The sequence below is a fragment of the Paralichthys olivaceus genome, chromosome 24 (genome assembly GCF_024713975.1).
Source record: "Paralichthys olivaceus isolate ysfri-2021 chromosome 24, ASM2471397v2, whole genome shotgun sequence".
NCBI classification, from domain to species: domain Eukaryota; kingdom Metazoa; phylum Chordata; class Actinopteri; order Pleuronectiformes; family Paralichthyidae; genus Paralichthys; species Paralichthys olivaceus.
Genome location: NC_091116.1, coordinates 13,155,083 through 13,170,874, shown reverse-complemented (window position 1 = coordinate 13,170,874; position 15,792 = coordinate 13,155,083). Strand labels below are relative to the sequence as shown.

Genomic DNA, 15,792 nt, shown 5'->3' with positions numbered 1-15,792 from the left:
AGAAAATTCCTAGCGACCAATCCGTGTTTCCTCAGCCAGCGGGGCTAAATGAGACATTAGAACTTAATTGTCTTTATGACAATATGTATAATTACATGAATCTAAATGGAGATTTGAACCGCTAATTGGAAATATCATACGTGTTTGTAATGTCCCTGCAACCAAGACGAAGTTTATCTGAATCATCCGCTTGATGTCAGACAGAATTCTCATGTAAACTCGTGCTGCAACAAAAACAAATCAACCTCCGCACCACGAGAGCGATACACAAGCACACGTGATTTTATTAAACAGCGTGAACACGTGGACGGGATCCTGTGATGGGAGGTGTTTCCCTCGCTTCTTACAATGTGCCTTATAACCCACCTCCTTCATCTCTAATTATTTCTACATTACATCGGACTTCAGCGCTCCACACTCCTCCTTTAATTAGAACATGGTGATGTGGTGAGAAGACGGAGGATGAAACGAGGCCTCGCCGTCCCTCAGTAATAATTCCCCAGTTAAATAAATAAAGTCCTCCTTATATTGGACGGTCACGGAGGAGCATGTTTTAGTGGTATTCTAATTGAAATACATGATTCCGACAGCTTGTTTCTGCAGTTAGTCTCAATGAACCATATCTGATTCGTCATTAAGTAATTATGAATGCTAATGCAAATAAAGCACCTTTCAAACGGAGCTCCACCGCTCTGTATCCCGCCTCGCGAGGAAATTAATCACTCGCTCCTCGGCGGAGGGGAAGATGGCAGAGGCAGGCAGGCAGGCAGCTGCGGGACGGTCACTTCACTCTCTTTCTGTTGAGATATGAAAGAGAGGAGAGACATTAATGATGTCTTGGGGATTCCACCGGGGAAAGTGGAAAGAGAAAATGAGAGCACTACTCGTTTTTTTTTTTTTTTCTTTCTTCGTCTTCCCCTGTTCCTTGTTGCTTTAATAAAGCAAGGAAAGGAACTAGAGAGGGGGGAAGAAAGAGAGAGTCGCTTAGAAGTCTCCCATAAAGCACAAGCCGGAGCATTTTGCAGCAATTACAGACAGATTGGGGATTTAGATATTAGTGCCCGGTGGTCCATTAGCTGGTAATTTGCCTGTCTTTTTTCTCCACTCTCAGTAAAGGAGTGTTCGTGCTAAGATCTCTGCCACTCTAATCCTGTAAATAATAGCTGCGTGGAGGGGAGAGGAGAGAGAGAGAGAGAGGTGAGAGCCGAGCGACACTGAAAAGAGCTGAGTCGGAGGGGAAGCTGATGGATGGACTGACTGACTGATGGATGGATTCAAGGTGAATTTACACAGTTACAAGCAGCAAGTGCACGTCAGTAACACACCATATTCATCATCACCTCACGACGAGGGAACTGAAAATGTGCTTTTTCCATATTGCAGATTGAATCCACATCTTTTCCACGAGCTTCTCTGGTTTACAAACTCCGAAGCGACAGCATGTAGATGTGACCGAGCAACAGCGCCCTCTGCGGCCACGCGTGTTCACTAATGCTGCCGGGTTCCGTGCAGCGAGCGATGAAGTGGTTTTGAACTGAGCTACAGTTCAGCTTCACTCTTCAACTTCAACTGTTGAAGCCGCGACGCTCAGTCAGTTTCCCACTCGAGCGAAAGTTGTGTTTCCTGGACTTGTATCTTCACCTCCACCACTTCAACACCCCTTCTCTCTCTCTCTCTCTCCGGTTCATGTTTTGGGCTTTAATCCAGTCCAACAGGTTTCCTTGTTAAATTAACTCTATCATCAGTTATTGAACTTATTCCAAAAATTTACTTGAAGTACGATAAGTAAAGTCTTTCGGCGCCAATCCTGAAAAAAAATTACAGAAATACCGAGAATCAGGAAACATGAATATGATAAGTGATCTAAGAGGAAGCTCGATGTTAATCATCTCCCATGAAGCAACAGTACAGTAATTGGCTTGTCCATAAAGCTTGTTATGAGCCACTGAGAGCAGTGTATTGAGAGGGGACACTCGTAGTCCCTGTGGCCTCGACCTGGGATATGCAAGCTCGGGGTGACATTAATCACGGTCCCCCCTTCATCGATCGCCCGGATAATGGTTCTGCTTATCACCTCACTGGTTTCTAAAGGGGGCAAATGCCAGAGCCGCTCGGAGACGTCCTTGGCATCTTTCATGTCTTTTCTCACTCCCCTTCCCGCTTTTGTTTATTAACTGAGCTGCGCTTGGGTTTAAATCATCGTCTTCTCTCGAAATAACAAGGAGACGTTATTCACACTGCAGCCAAATCTGGGGAAACAAATAAAAAAGCCAAGAATACAGTGGACACTTATTAAAAAGCAGTTTTTTCTACGTTGTTTACATAATGTGTCGTCGGCTCACTATATCAGTGGTGGCATAAAGAGGACCCATCCATCTTTCTTGTCTCCTCCCCTTTTACCGCCTCTAATCTCTGCTCTCTCATCTCTCTTTGCGAGAGGAAGAAGGTTAGCCGAAATCTCCACAGATCAATTAGGAAGGGAAGCTGCCCTTCAGACGGAGGGAGGAGAAGAGCGAGGCAGAGGAAGAAGTGATGAGGGTATAAGCGAGGCAGAGGAGCGTCGGAGGTGATGAAGGGAGGGAGGAGGAGGGAGCAAAGGGCGGGACGGAAGATAGGAGTAGACGATGGATGGAGGACTGGGAGGAGTGAGCGGAGGAAGAGGACGCTGTGACATTTGCATTTCGGCGCTGCACCCCACAGCAGTGCACAGACTAGCCAATCTCGCTAATAAGTCAGCCGCTAGTTGGCTACTTTCCTGGTCTCCCCTCGGCTCTCCGCCCTAATAGGCCGTCTCCGCGGAAGAGAGGCGTCCGCGCTATTAGTATCTGTCAATCTGGCTGAAGGAGGCGAACTCTGGGGACCCTCAGGATCAGTGGCCCTTTCGGAGGGGCTCGGTGGCCCCGGTAAATCCTCAGGAGAGATGGCCCCTGGAAGTTGTGAAAGTTAGAACCCTGATCTCGGAGGATCTGTGGTTCAAGGGAAGTGACGGAGGAAAGAGCCGGACTAATGAACCTCCACTTGACCCGAACTGTATAATGTGTGAGTTCATCACGTGTCCCGCTTTCTTGTATTCTTGTAGTTTCTAACGCACCTTTTTCATTTATTATGGTTTATTGACTTAAATAACATTTTAGCTGAGGTTGTTAAAAAAAAAAATTACAGATATGAAGCGTTTGAAGATTCTCACAATATATATATATACACGAAAAAGAGCCACAACCAACCTTAAATTAAAGGATAGAAAGAAAACGAGCTGGCTCCCGCCCACACTCTTTAACTGACACATGATCTCTGATTCTAAAAACAAACACTTTCCCCTTCGCGTCTGGGCCGAGTGGTTTTTCTGTCTTCGTCAGATAGTTGGGGGACGAGGGTTCAGCTCAGGCCAGTGAATCTTCTTGTGAATCACTGCAATTAAACCGGCGCCGTTTTCCTCTCGTCGGCAAAAAATGAGCCATTTTTAGAGCTGAGTCAGAAAATGTGGGAGGGAACATTCTGCATCTTTGACCTTTCACACCGATGAAACAAACCTAAAAGTTGTGCTTCTGTGAAAGTAGTGAACGTTTCTCTGATTTCTGCCGCATCATAAATTCACTGCGACTTGTGTTTTCAGTGTTTTCGTGTGAATGCTCGTCCTCACATGACACCAGGCAGGTTTTCATATATGAACAGCGGCTGCGTTAAGTTGTGGATAATCATGTTCTGCTGCTAATTTAAGGTAATGACAGTGTGAGTGTCTCCCTCCCCCCCCCACATCCCTCCCTTATGTATTGGTAATGAGGTGTAGGCTTATTGACTCAGGGTGGAGATATGATTATCTCTCCTCCCCTCCTCCATCCCTTCGCCCCTTTACATTCTCTCGCTCCCTCCCCACCCCGGCCATTCATCACAGGGGGATAAGGCATGTTCGTTGCATGTATATTGATTTGTGCTGATTGTACAAAAGCAGGGAGACTCATTACGCATCAGAGATGGAGGAAGAGGCGCAGGGATCCCACCAGGCTCCTGCTGGTGTCTCTACAGGCCTGCGCGGTCTCCAGCTTCCTCTGTGGATGAATATCTTACACAGAGCATCAGCTCTCGATGGAGTCGGGAGAATAAAGGATGTGTTTGGATACAAACCCCTGCTACGTCAGGTGGGAAACCCTGTGGCGTGTTTGTGTGCGCTCAGGCAGACGAAGGGTTGGTAAAATAAAGGAAAGTTTGTCACTCACGTTCAGCCGGAATCGTCTTTTTTCAAACCGCTCGTCGACTTCTAACTTCTTCTGTCGCGTTCGTCACTGCAAAGAAAAGTCAATAAATGATTCATTCACAGGCCGCGCATAACTTTTCTACACCTAATGGAAGCCGTGCCACTTCAAAACAACATGTGGACGACCATAACCAGGACTCATCTTATCAGTCTGACCTGTTACCCCTGAGAATGGGAGGAATCCCAGCACTTGAAAACTATTAAAGCTCAAAAACATCCTCCAGAAGTGCGTGTGTTGCTCGTATTGTGTCTATATGAAGAGTTGGGTCACTTCCACTCAGGCTAATGAGTTTGCTGGCAGCATTTTTCTGTGTCTAATGACATCGTTGACACCGATGCTACATATTGTGTCACAGGCCTCTGGCAATCGCTCAGCAGCTGATGTCCTCACTTTGCCACCGGGGGCACACCGCCTGGCACGGCGGAGCGGCGGATTTGGCAGGGCCGCCGAGTAACCCGCTGCTACTGTGGCACAGTTTGCAGGACACATCAATTTGTTCCCCGCTTTTGTGCGAGACGATCTCTCTGGCGCCGATCCAGAGCTCGCCGCCGCCGCCGCAGCCTCGGCCTCATCTGCATATCTTTTTTATCCGGTGCCGGTTCTGAGCGAGGCAGGAAAGGTAGAGAGGGAAGATAGACGGAGGGAGGACGAGTTGCGCGCCTCGCCATCTGGGCTCTGTTTCTTCAACGGCCGCAAATTAAAACTCAACCTGTATGGAGCGAAGAGGAGGGGGGGGGGGGTGGAATTGTCAAAAGGCAACAATACTTCTAATCTCTTTCTCCCTCTGTGCATTTTCAGAAAAGGGGGGGGGGGGGGATAAAGGCGCTTTAATAATTAGAGGGATAGAAAGCTCAAACAGATGAAACAATGTCCCCCTCCTCTTTCTCTCCCCCTATCGTCTGTAATGACTCGAGCGCTGATGGAGAGGCCTCTTTGAGGATGACATTCAAATGCTGACATTTGAATTATGCCTGTTTATCAGAGGGAGAATGGCCCGCCCGCTTTTGTTGTGCCTCCTTCTGTGCGCAGGCTCGCCGGTTGCAGGTACTCAAGCTGGTGGGTTCATTTCAGTCACACATAGCTCCACGCACACGCACACACACACACACACACAGACACACACAATGCATAATGGCTCATAGGAATCCTGAAGGGGCAATTTTAGATGGTTTTGTAAAAGTATGGGAGAGTGCAGAGACAGTGTACACTAAAAACTTTAATGGGTTTTATTTCAAGCATTTACAGCGGAAGAGCCATCAAATTGTAACAACCAACATAAAATCACTCATCGTCACTAATCCCCAACTGTATTGCCAGTTTATCTGCATGGCTTATTTCCTCGTGAGCACCGAGCCCGGACGCCGTTCTGTGGCTAAAATGCTAAATTCCGTCACAACCCATGTTAACCTTCAGGAAGCATCATGCACTTAAGGGAGATAAAAATTTGCATGGGGAAGATTTATTGTCTATCGGTAAATGGGCCGCAATGCAAAACAAAGGCCACTCCGCGGTGGTGCGGTCCCTCCTCGGCTGCTTGTCAAAGTTGGGATCTAAAATCGGGACGATCCATCACGTTGGCACATGAAAAATTATGGAATTCACCCCCGAGGAAATGTATTCACGGGACGCGGGTGTAAATGGCTGTTTAACAAAGGCATTCAGAAGTCAGCGGTAAACGCAGGTCTGCAAGGTGTGCAAAACCAGAGGGGTGGTGGGGGGGGAGGAGAAGAAGCTAGGGAGTGAAGAAGGGAGAGGAAACTGTCCCCTCCAATTATCAAACTCACCATCCGAGGGCTCTTTCCCTGCATACTGCATGTGACAAGTGAAATATTTAAACAAGCATGCATATCGAAGCCATCAGCCGGTGTGATGGTGAAAAGAAGCTGCTGCCAGTCAATCATCCTCAACTCTCCATTAACTATTAAGAGTGAGAATGTTCTGAGGACGACTGTGAACGCAGTCGGTCAGCGCGCGAGCTGGTGTGATCAGAATATACTCGTTTATTTTACCTTAACTCACAATAAACTCCTTTACATCCGAACATTGTGCCGCCACAGATCACAGGAAACTCTTAATGTAATGAGCAACTTCTAAACATTTGATTTTTCTAAGTTTCAACTTTTTGTGTTTGCAACTGCAATAGATTAAAAACTATATGATTTACTATTAGAATCCTACATTGTGCATTTAGGTTTGTATATTACATAATTCACTATATTCGTGTTTTTCTTTTAATTATACTTTTTATAATAAAACAGTAAAACATCAAACCTCTCGGGAATCATTGACAAAAACTTTTCATTTGATAAATCAGCTGCTTTATGGTATCTGAACTTTTTTAAATTTCTAATCTGAGCCACAGAAGTGAAGTGTACAAACTTGAGAGTGTTGTTATTCCCGTTATCTATCTGTTAAATACTTTGCTGTGTATTTTTTTGCATATTTCGTAAACTAAAGAAATTCTTCGTGTGCACGCAACATTACTGTATTTGTTCTTTCTCCTGCACCTGATCGTCTCCACATTCACCACGAGGAACCTGAATGCAAATGTGCCTCCCCTCCGGTGGACGAGCTGCATGATCACCATATTGGCATGTGAGAATAATATAGATTGGGAACGTGAGAGGGAGACCAAGTGGAAAATGAGATGATTGCTAAAGTATGTTCTGCCCGATAAAGTGAAATTGCATTTGTCTGAGAGCTTGCGGGAGTCAGTTCACGTGAACGTCATGATGTGGGAGCTCTTTCACGGTGCGGGACGCTGATCACAATATACGGAATTTCTCTTCTTATTGAGTTTAAAACATTCGTCGTCCGGTTATTCTATCTTCAGCGGTGTTATTCTACTCTTGAGGTGAAAGGTCAAACCTCTCTCTCTCTCTCTTGAGTAAAGCATTGTGGGACTTTGCTGCCTCCCAGCAGGCCTGAGAGCCCAGCATGCACTGAGTGCCGCCTCATGTTCAGAGTCTTTCAGGGCGGTGGGGGAGCCTCGCTCAGGACGACACCTAAAAACACCAGCAAGGTATTTACACTTCAGCTCACTCAGCGAGCTTTCACCTGTTTTTTAAAGATAATGTACATTTCCCTCACGAACAACAATCGTAAAAACATGTTGTGTGAATCCACACGACGTCAGACGACTGTGGCACAAATATTTAATTTCAAAGCACTTCTCACCGATCGCAGGTCGGCGGAGGTTGAACTAAATGCATCTAGTTTTCTCAGCGTCCCCGGTCGAGAGTCCTGCTGCTGTGACTGACAGCAGCTTTGTCGTCCATTACACGAGGTGTAATGTGTCATTTCCAAACAAACAACCGCTTCTCTTACAGGTTAGGGTCAAGCTCGGCTGAGGTCAAGGCCCCTGTACAACACCACGGCTGCTGAAAACACACAACAGCCCCTTTGTTCCGGGAGTTCCTGCTTGAGCGAACACGCTTTGGGTTGAGACTGCTGTTTTCATTTAGTCCTCGCTCCTGGGGCAGTTTTTTCCCCTCTGCCCGCTCCTCCCTAGATTTCATCGCCATGCGCTGGGAGATGATTTTGTGAATGAAACCATGCATATCCTCGCAGCCCTTTATGATGGTAATGACTGGCAGCGGAGGAACAATGGAGGGAGAATGCTGGGATTCAGGGGTTACGGTTGTGGGAAATAGAGGAGGTGCGTGTGAGCGTCTGTTTGTGTGCGTCACTGAAGGGTAAAAACCTCATATCTCTGAAATGTCAACTCGCTGGCAAATTATTCTTTCTCATTTACCACAAAAACAAATAGTTTGCTCGACCCCGAAAGAGAAATGTGGCCCTGTATTAATCACCTTGTGCAGGAAGTGAGTTTGCAGACGTCCAGGTTCTGGCAGCGTCCTGCTTGTTGGCAGAAACGCAGAAGTAATGATTTTGGGCTTTTACGACTCGTCACAATAATTTGCCCACTGCTCGCCTGCTTGGCGATAAAGGACATTCGAATAACAAACTTCCAGATTATCGATTTGAAGCGTTCAGTTCAATGGTTAACATTTCAAATTAAATACGGATTATTTTCATGCACCTGAGAGAATCAAGTTTGTTTAAATTTACTTTTTAAAATTTGTTTTAAATAGATTATACTATCTCGCGGTAGGAGTAGAGATACCACAGTGAGATGTACTCGATTACAAGTCACAAATTACACATTACATTCACCCATCCGCGCCGATTACGCGTTTCCATCCCAACTCGCACGGCAAGAGACAACAACGTGCCCTGGCAATGATCCCTTCACCATGGCAACGACAAACAAGGAAGAATTCCATTAGTGCGGGTTAAAGCGAGTGAGGAAGCTAGATACGGGGAAAGAGAGAGAGAGAGAGAGAGAGAGAGAGAGAGAGTTGGCAGGAAGTCAAAAATGCCAAGCTGCGCAGCCGCCCTGACAAAGGGCTCTGACAATTAGGATGAAAAATAGAGCGGCTGCCGGATGTTGCTGTCTGTTGGTTGCCATCCTTCAGGTGCCCCCCCGTCAGATGCTTACACGCCTCGGCCCACCTTTAAAAAAAAAAAAAAAAAGCATCTTGAAATCCTCGTCGTCCTCGAGTCTCTGACGAGTTCACATGAAAACAAGATGTTTAACAACTGGACGCGGGCGAACGAGACGTTTAAACAATGACGACGTCCCAGAGCCACCCACGCTGTTTGATTGACAGGTGATAAGTGCAGTGACGCTGCACCAGGTTTCTGATATTTTTTTATTTTACAGAATTAATAATGCAGAAAAGATTTCGTTTTATATTTCAAGTAAATGCATGAGAGATGTTTTACTGCCTAATCCTGGTTATCGGTTCTGTTGGGTTCCTCGTTCCCACGTCATGTATTTATTGCTGTACGACATTTGAACGACATTTAAGTACAAGTACAGTACGAGTACATGTTTTTTTTTTGTCCTCCTCTATGAAACATCTCCACACATCTGGCAGTGCTCATCTGGACGGACGGCTGAAAGATTGAGGGGCCGCTGCGGGTTTAATCGCCACGTGATTGTTTGAACATGTTACAGCTTGCAGGCACATCGGCACGGACCACACCAGCTGACAGAAACACGCTCCAATATCCACACACACACACACACACACACACACACATACGTGTTTGCTCACAGGTGTGCACGGACATATGTGTGCTGTATGTGGGAGACGGTTGTACCGGCACTTGCCAACAGATTAGACTGATTCACCACGTCATCGATGTTGACACGGAAGATTAGCCAATCAACAAGCTGTAAATCCATCAACTGTAACCATATGGCAGAGACGCCAGAGAAATGGGATATATATATATAACGTACGGATGAAATAAGATTCAGACGTTGCTTCAAAGCTGAACTTCCAGTGTAGATACTCACACTGTGTGTGTCGGTGTCAGTGTCGGTGGGGCTGAGAGAAGGCCCCGCTAATCCCTCACAGTAGGTCAACCACTCAAGGAACTGCAGCCATTATCGGCTTTAGCTTCATTTTATTAAATCGCTCGCCACATCCCTGTTGTGTGTTAATGGGCTAATTTGTGCCGACACCGAGCAAAGGATACAATCAATGATATGGTTTTATAAGGAGGCTTAATCAGATAACAACTTTGTTCTAGGTGGTAATTAGAAGCAGGAGTCAAGCTGCAGGAGCAGACCAGACCTTTTCTCAGCCTGTGCCCCGGTGCACCGTGGGAACGGAGGTCGGAGGTCAATTTCAAAATTAGTTAAGCTTGACGGGCTGCCACTGACCTGCACAGGTGCTCCCACTTCCCCTGCTGCTCTGCACTTCCTCCCGCCGACCCCGCCGCCCCCGGGGTCACAGGCATCGGGCCCCTGTTTCCACGCCCCCCCCCCCCCATCGCCACCTCCTACACCCGGCTCCCCATGACCAGTCTGGATCCATTAGCAGAACCAGGACAAACCCCAGGCCTGCTGAGAAGACCAAAGACCACCATAGGGCTAATGCAAAGCTTAAGCACATCCAGCAGAAGAACATATTCAGCCTAAGTGTTTGCACACCTTGTACTGTAGGTACGCACTGCTCAGTGAACTGATGCTTTGGTCTTGGCACGCAACCGCAGCCGGATAAATCCAGTCCTGACGAATATCTTTACTGATCCAATACAAACTGCAGGGGGAATTTAAGAGTTAAATCTGCTCTTACACATAAACATGAAAACAAATTTCCCCTCCCTCCCTCCTCTTCACCTTCTCTCGCCCTGCCGTCTGTACTCTCAGTATGCTTCTTTTCTTTTTGGAGAGGGGGGGGCCGGTTGTTATTGGCGCGTCCGACCGAGAGACGGGAAGCTAGGCCGTTGTTTTTGAGCCCCGCTGCGGTGTGGCCTCCCGCTGCTTGGCCTGCCATGTGTAATTAAACATTTGGCCTCCACAATTACTCAGCAGTGTACACATGCCAGTGTCGGGCCTTGTGGAATATGCATTTCAAAGAGCAACCAATTCCCTTAAAAGTGCTGAACTGACAGCAGCAAGGAGGGGAGAACCTTTGGGGTAGGGCAGGAGGGGCTGGAGGGGAAAAGGGGATGGAAGGAGGAGGGTGAGACGTCTGGTGGGCGGGGGTCCGCAGGGATGGACTGATTAGAGAATAAATGAAACTTGAAGTAGAACTTGAAAGTGGACCAGACCAGGAGGACGTTTCTGGGCAGGTACTGGGCACAAGTGAGATGCTCGGAATCCACCGACTCCCCCTTTATCCTCTTTGTTTAATCCAAATGTGTATCTTAGTAATAAAAGTTTCCGACTGACGAACCACAATCAGTCTGCGGAGCCGTGGCCCTGGCTTCGATAAAAAAAGATGGCTGCCCTATGTCGTTACTCCCCACAAGGCCTCGCCTCCACATTGGCAACCCCTGATGTCACCGGGGCCACATGGCAGAACTTGAAAACCCGAGGCGGTGGAACATCTCGACATCAAAACCATCTTGGTGCTGCCACTGGCCCTTGTTTCCCTCCCTGACAGTAATGAAATTCACCCTCAGCCGCCGTCCGACACGAAAACTCAGATTTTATGCAAGCACCCACATTAACATTTGACTTTGTGTGTCCACGGGTGAAGAGGTTCCAAATTGCAGCCTGGCATTAAGGAAATAAAGAAAGAACAAACAAAACAACCAGTCAAACAGTTGTTCTTCACACTTGGGATCTTTATGCTGCAACGAAAAGAAATTCAGGAGTTTAAAAAACGCTCTCCTGTTTAAGACTTCATCAGTTAACGGCTGCAATTATTGATATTCAACAAATTTCTGTTTCCAGAAAATATCTTTGAGATGACCTTGAGGCACCTCGACGCTGCCTCACACACTCTTCAATCCCGTGTAACCGAGTCAGAGCTTCTCAGAGACACTGAAGCTCCTCATGAAATGACAAACCAGCAGCTCACGCTCCGCCAGCAGCGCCCAGACAAATACGACACCCGCCGAAACCACCACAACACCGATTGTCGTGACGCGGGGAGCGGCACGCTGGCATCCAGCTGTCACTCAGACTTGAAAGACCTCAGCGTTTCTTTGCACTTCCCCTTCAGTTTGCTATAACACGTGAATCTGCCACCTCGCTCTTATTGATAAGCCTCGACAAAAGTCTAAAGTTGGTGCAATAACTCAATAAGCTGAGGCAAAGAGACAGACAGGGGAGGAAGTTAGATTTCGAGGATGTGTCTGTGTGTGTGTGTGTGTGTGTGTGTGTGTGTGTGTGTGTAGCTCTTTCTGCTGCATGTGTGAGCACTGAGAATGAGAGGAGACTAAGCTTCCCCATTTCTCTGAGAGAGAAAAACAGCACACAAACACTCATCCTCTAGAGTCCCCCATGAACAATGTGGATTTTAAAAGAAGAAACCTCTCTGCCAGCCCCTTGTCAGCGGTGAAAGCTACCGACACGTCGCAGAGACGTTGGCAGCACCACCTGCCTGTGAGGCCCCGGTTTCCCTCCTCAGCCTCTTGTGTGCCATAGAGGTGCCTGTGTTCATGTCCCTCTATTGTAGTGTGGACTGGAGGGGGTATTGTGGACCTTGTCAACGGCGCTGCCATCTCCGTGCCAGCTGGCCGGGTGTGCGCGGTGAAGGGGGCGAGGGAGGACCGAACAATGCACAGATCTGTGCACAATGGGCAGCCGTGGAAAGGCGGCATTGTTCCGCAATGATCGGCCATGCCAGCTTCCTCGTGCCGACACCGCACAAAAGGCGACACCTCGTTAAAGCGAGCTACCTCGGCTCACATTTCATCCAGAATCGTATTCCGAGAGATGCGGAGCAAGGTGCACCTTTTCCTCAACATGGTTTCCATTTTCTCACACATGTCCACACACACACACACACACACACACACACAGAGATGTACCCTCAGCCTGCAGCCTCGACCAGCCCCAAAGTCCTTCTTTTGAAATCAAAGAGCGAAGGAAGGGGAGGAGTGGCTTTGAGGGAACGTCTGGAATCCATCTGAGATTGAGAAATCCGACCATCATGGTTGGATCCAATTGAATGAGGCAGGCCTGAGTAACACGCTCCGACACGGCCTTTCTCTTCCTCTAACACCCCGGCCATGTGGTCCCAGGGCCCTGCCAGGAAAGCATGTCACAGCTCATCACAGTTGCAAATGAATATTCATGCAGCGGAGGGCGCCTGTGTGTAAAGTATTTACATGTGTGCCTGAATTTAGTGCGACAAAGACAGAAAAGATTATGAGTGAGTCAGTGTGTGTGTGTGTGTGTGTGTGTGCATACTGTAAGTTTGTGGACTTTTTTCAGCGGGGTCCTGTAAAAGTCCCAGGATGCAGCAACAGGCCTCTGCTTCCGACATGGCCGCCACTTGTAACACACGGCTCCCGCTGGCATGCCGGCCAAACGCGGTCCGAGTAGGAGTCGGCGTTGGCTGCGGCGCGAGGTCTCACACACTGACTGGATGCAGAGACACACATGCACAAGCGTACACGTACACACGTGCAGGCTGCCAGAACTCCACAGATGTCCTGGCTGTTGCTGCATGTGAGTCAGAGCGGGCCGGGCTCTTTGATGGCGAGGCCTGGTGCGAGGTTTGGGGTGCGAGGATTGAAATGCAAGGCAGGTGCACTGTCACATTCGGCTTCCAGGACATTTTGATGCCCAGATTGGCCCCTGACCTCTCAAACAACAGCCGGCTCGCCATTTTCGAGCACCGAAGGGCGACGCTATTCACTAAGAATTTAAAAAAGCGGGTGTGAGAATTTCAAAGGCCGCAAAAAAAAAAAACAAGTCTGTAAAATCATCTTTTGGACTCAGAGGTTCAAAGTTTCAGACAAGTTCTCACCAAACTTTTACCAAAGTTGTGATACCACTGAACTAGTTGTTCCCACAGTGACTAGATTAGCATTGTGGAAACCACAGAGGCTGCAAGCACGAATGTGAGAGGTGACATTTCTCACAGGAGAAATTCTAGGATCGTAATCTTTCAGGAGCGAAAGTTCACGCTGATTTCCGAGGCGTCTGCATGATTTGTGTAGTTCAGTGAAACTCAGTTAATCCTGCTCTTTCTCACCTTGACCATTTAATATCCTTTCAAGTCTTTAGACGGCAGAGAGAAAGAAAAGTCCTCTATTGTGCTGTGTTATTACCCTCAACATTACCTACTCTAAAGGAGGCAGTCATTACAGCGATGATGATAGCTACGACAATAAAGTAATTGCCCACACCATTCATTTTTGGACGATTGATTTTTAAAGATACTTCACTTGAAAGGTGGTTCATGCAGGATTCAGTGAGATGGATATAAAACTCGGCAACCGCTCGTCGGTGAGAAGCAGCTTTATCACTTTTCTTAAAAAGAATGAACTGTGACTGTTTCAGCTAATTGAGTGACGCAGAAAAATGAGACCGTAAGAACACGGAGGGCCGTGCACACTGTAGTTTAAACTGCCAATACAAAGAATCTGGATCCTCCCACGGAATTCATTCAATCCACGGCGGTGAGGGGGGGGGGTCGCACGTGCACGCTCACAAACATCAATGTCACGCGCAGCAGATTCCGAGTGACAGGTTCAGAGACTAAAGAGTAACAGACAAGTTCTTGCATGAGAGAGAGAGAGAGAGAGAGAGAGAGAGAACGGCATTGAATTCCACTTGAGGCGTAGATATGAGATGAGATATCTTAGAGGTTGGACTAAAATCTTATGTATAACCTTTAGAATTTGAGGATTTCTTTTGATTCACATCTTAAATTGGAGAAGAATCTGCCGATAATCGAGAACACCGGTTATGGGTGCATGAAGTTCACGTCTCACGTCGCAGTAAAATAAAGACACCAAACATCCAAACAGATTAATAGAATATATAAATAAATAATATCTTGCTCGGGTCCACACGTGTTATTTTTAAAGCGCTGAGATAATCGAATGTTTTTTTTAAATTCTGTTTCACCTGATTTAAAGTCCGGTAACATGAATAAAAAGAGATCGCTCCCACAGTAAAGTACAGTTTTCAGGACTTGTTATTGCAACAACTGTGAAGAAGCAAAAAAAAAAAAAGGTAACACTCCATCAAATGCAATTTCTGAAATTCTCATTCTAATGAGATTTAATGGGTATATTCATACAGCAAGATTGCCTGGAGCACACTTACACGCTCTCATAAAGGTTTCCAGTTGACAGCAGAAATGCATAATGCAGTCTGGATGGAGTGCCTCCTTTTCAATTCTTTATCACTCAAACAGGAACAAGATCCGACGTTTGATTCCAGAAAATCTACAACGCTGAAAAAAACAGATTTTCAAAAAAATCGACGGCTCAACGTCGCGGTGACACTTTCCGATGTGGCGACAGCGCAGCGCTGACGAGACGTGAGGATGAGGACCGACGAAGCCGGGGGTACAGGTGTCAATGTGATTAATTGCACCGGGGAGGAGAATTAGCAGCCTGCTAATCAGGTCGACCAAACAAGGAGGGAAAATTAAGTTTTTAAAGTGTTAGCTTTTCTTACAATCATGGCCTGTTGGAACAGCAGAGGGAAGTTGGCTAATGGCTCATAAGTCCGTCCCCGAGGACCGAATTATCCCGAAGGAACCTCCGTGTTTGTCGAGTGCCAGCTCATATTTTGCAGAAGGGGCAGACACCCACACAACGTCTAGTGTTGAAACAGCTTGGCTGTTGGTAAACTGGCAGCTCGGCCATGTGAGAAAATAAATCTTTGTCACCGTCTGACTCACGGAGAGAGACCTCGCCGAGGTTCAGAGATCCCAGTCGGAATCAGAAAACGTCGTCGAATAAAAACAAACTCTGAGAGTCTGGCCACACACACACACACAACGGGAAGAGGAGATCACATCCAATCATGTGCGGCTATTCATTTTCGGGGTTTTCGCTGCCATTCGTTTATGAAAACAACTGCTAAATAACGACTTCTGACATCAGGGTGATGAATGGTAGAAAAACAAACGGCGTTCCCGAGCTCAGCCACCTCCTCCAGATCGGTGCGTGTGAGAACATCTGGCCTCGTCAGAAGAGACGGCCGCCACTGGACCTGCAGACATTTGGGGTCAGCGAAAATGGCCTTTACTCCTCCCTCTGGCTG

General features: G+C 47.2%; 1 protein-coding gene across 11 annotated transcripts in view; it reads right to left on the bottom strand.

The window, feature by feature from the left end:
- pou3f3b (POU class 3 homeobox 3b) overlaps positions 1 to 15,792 on the bottom strand; it is a 205,290-nt gene that overhangs the window by 166,627 nt on the left and 22,871 nt on the right. For 9 of the 11 annotated variants that reach the window (XR_011240552.1, XR_011240559.1, XR_011240551.1 and 6 more), the window contains exons 3-4: positions 4,215 to 4,280; positions 670 to 797 (exon numbers count right to left, since the gene is read on the bottom strand). The gene's annotated coding sequence lies outside the window, so the exon portion shown is untranslated. The remainder of the gene's footprint in view (positions 1 to 669; positions 798 to 4,214; positions 4,281 to 15,792) is intronic. The other 2 variants (XR_011240553.1, XR_011240550.1) reach the window with 1 other exon arrangement.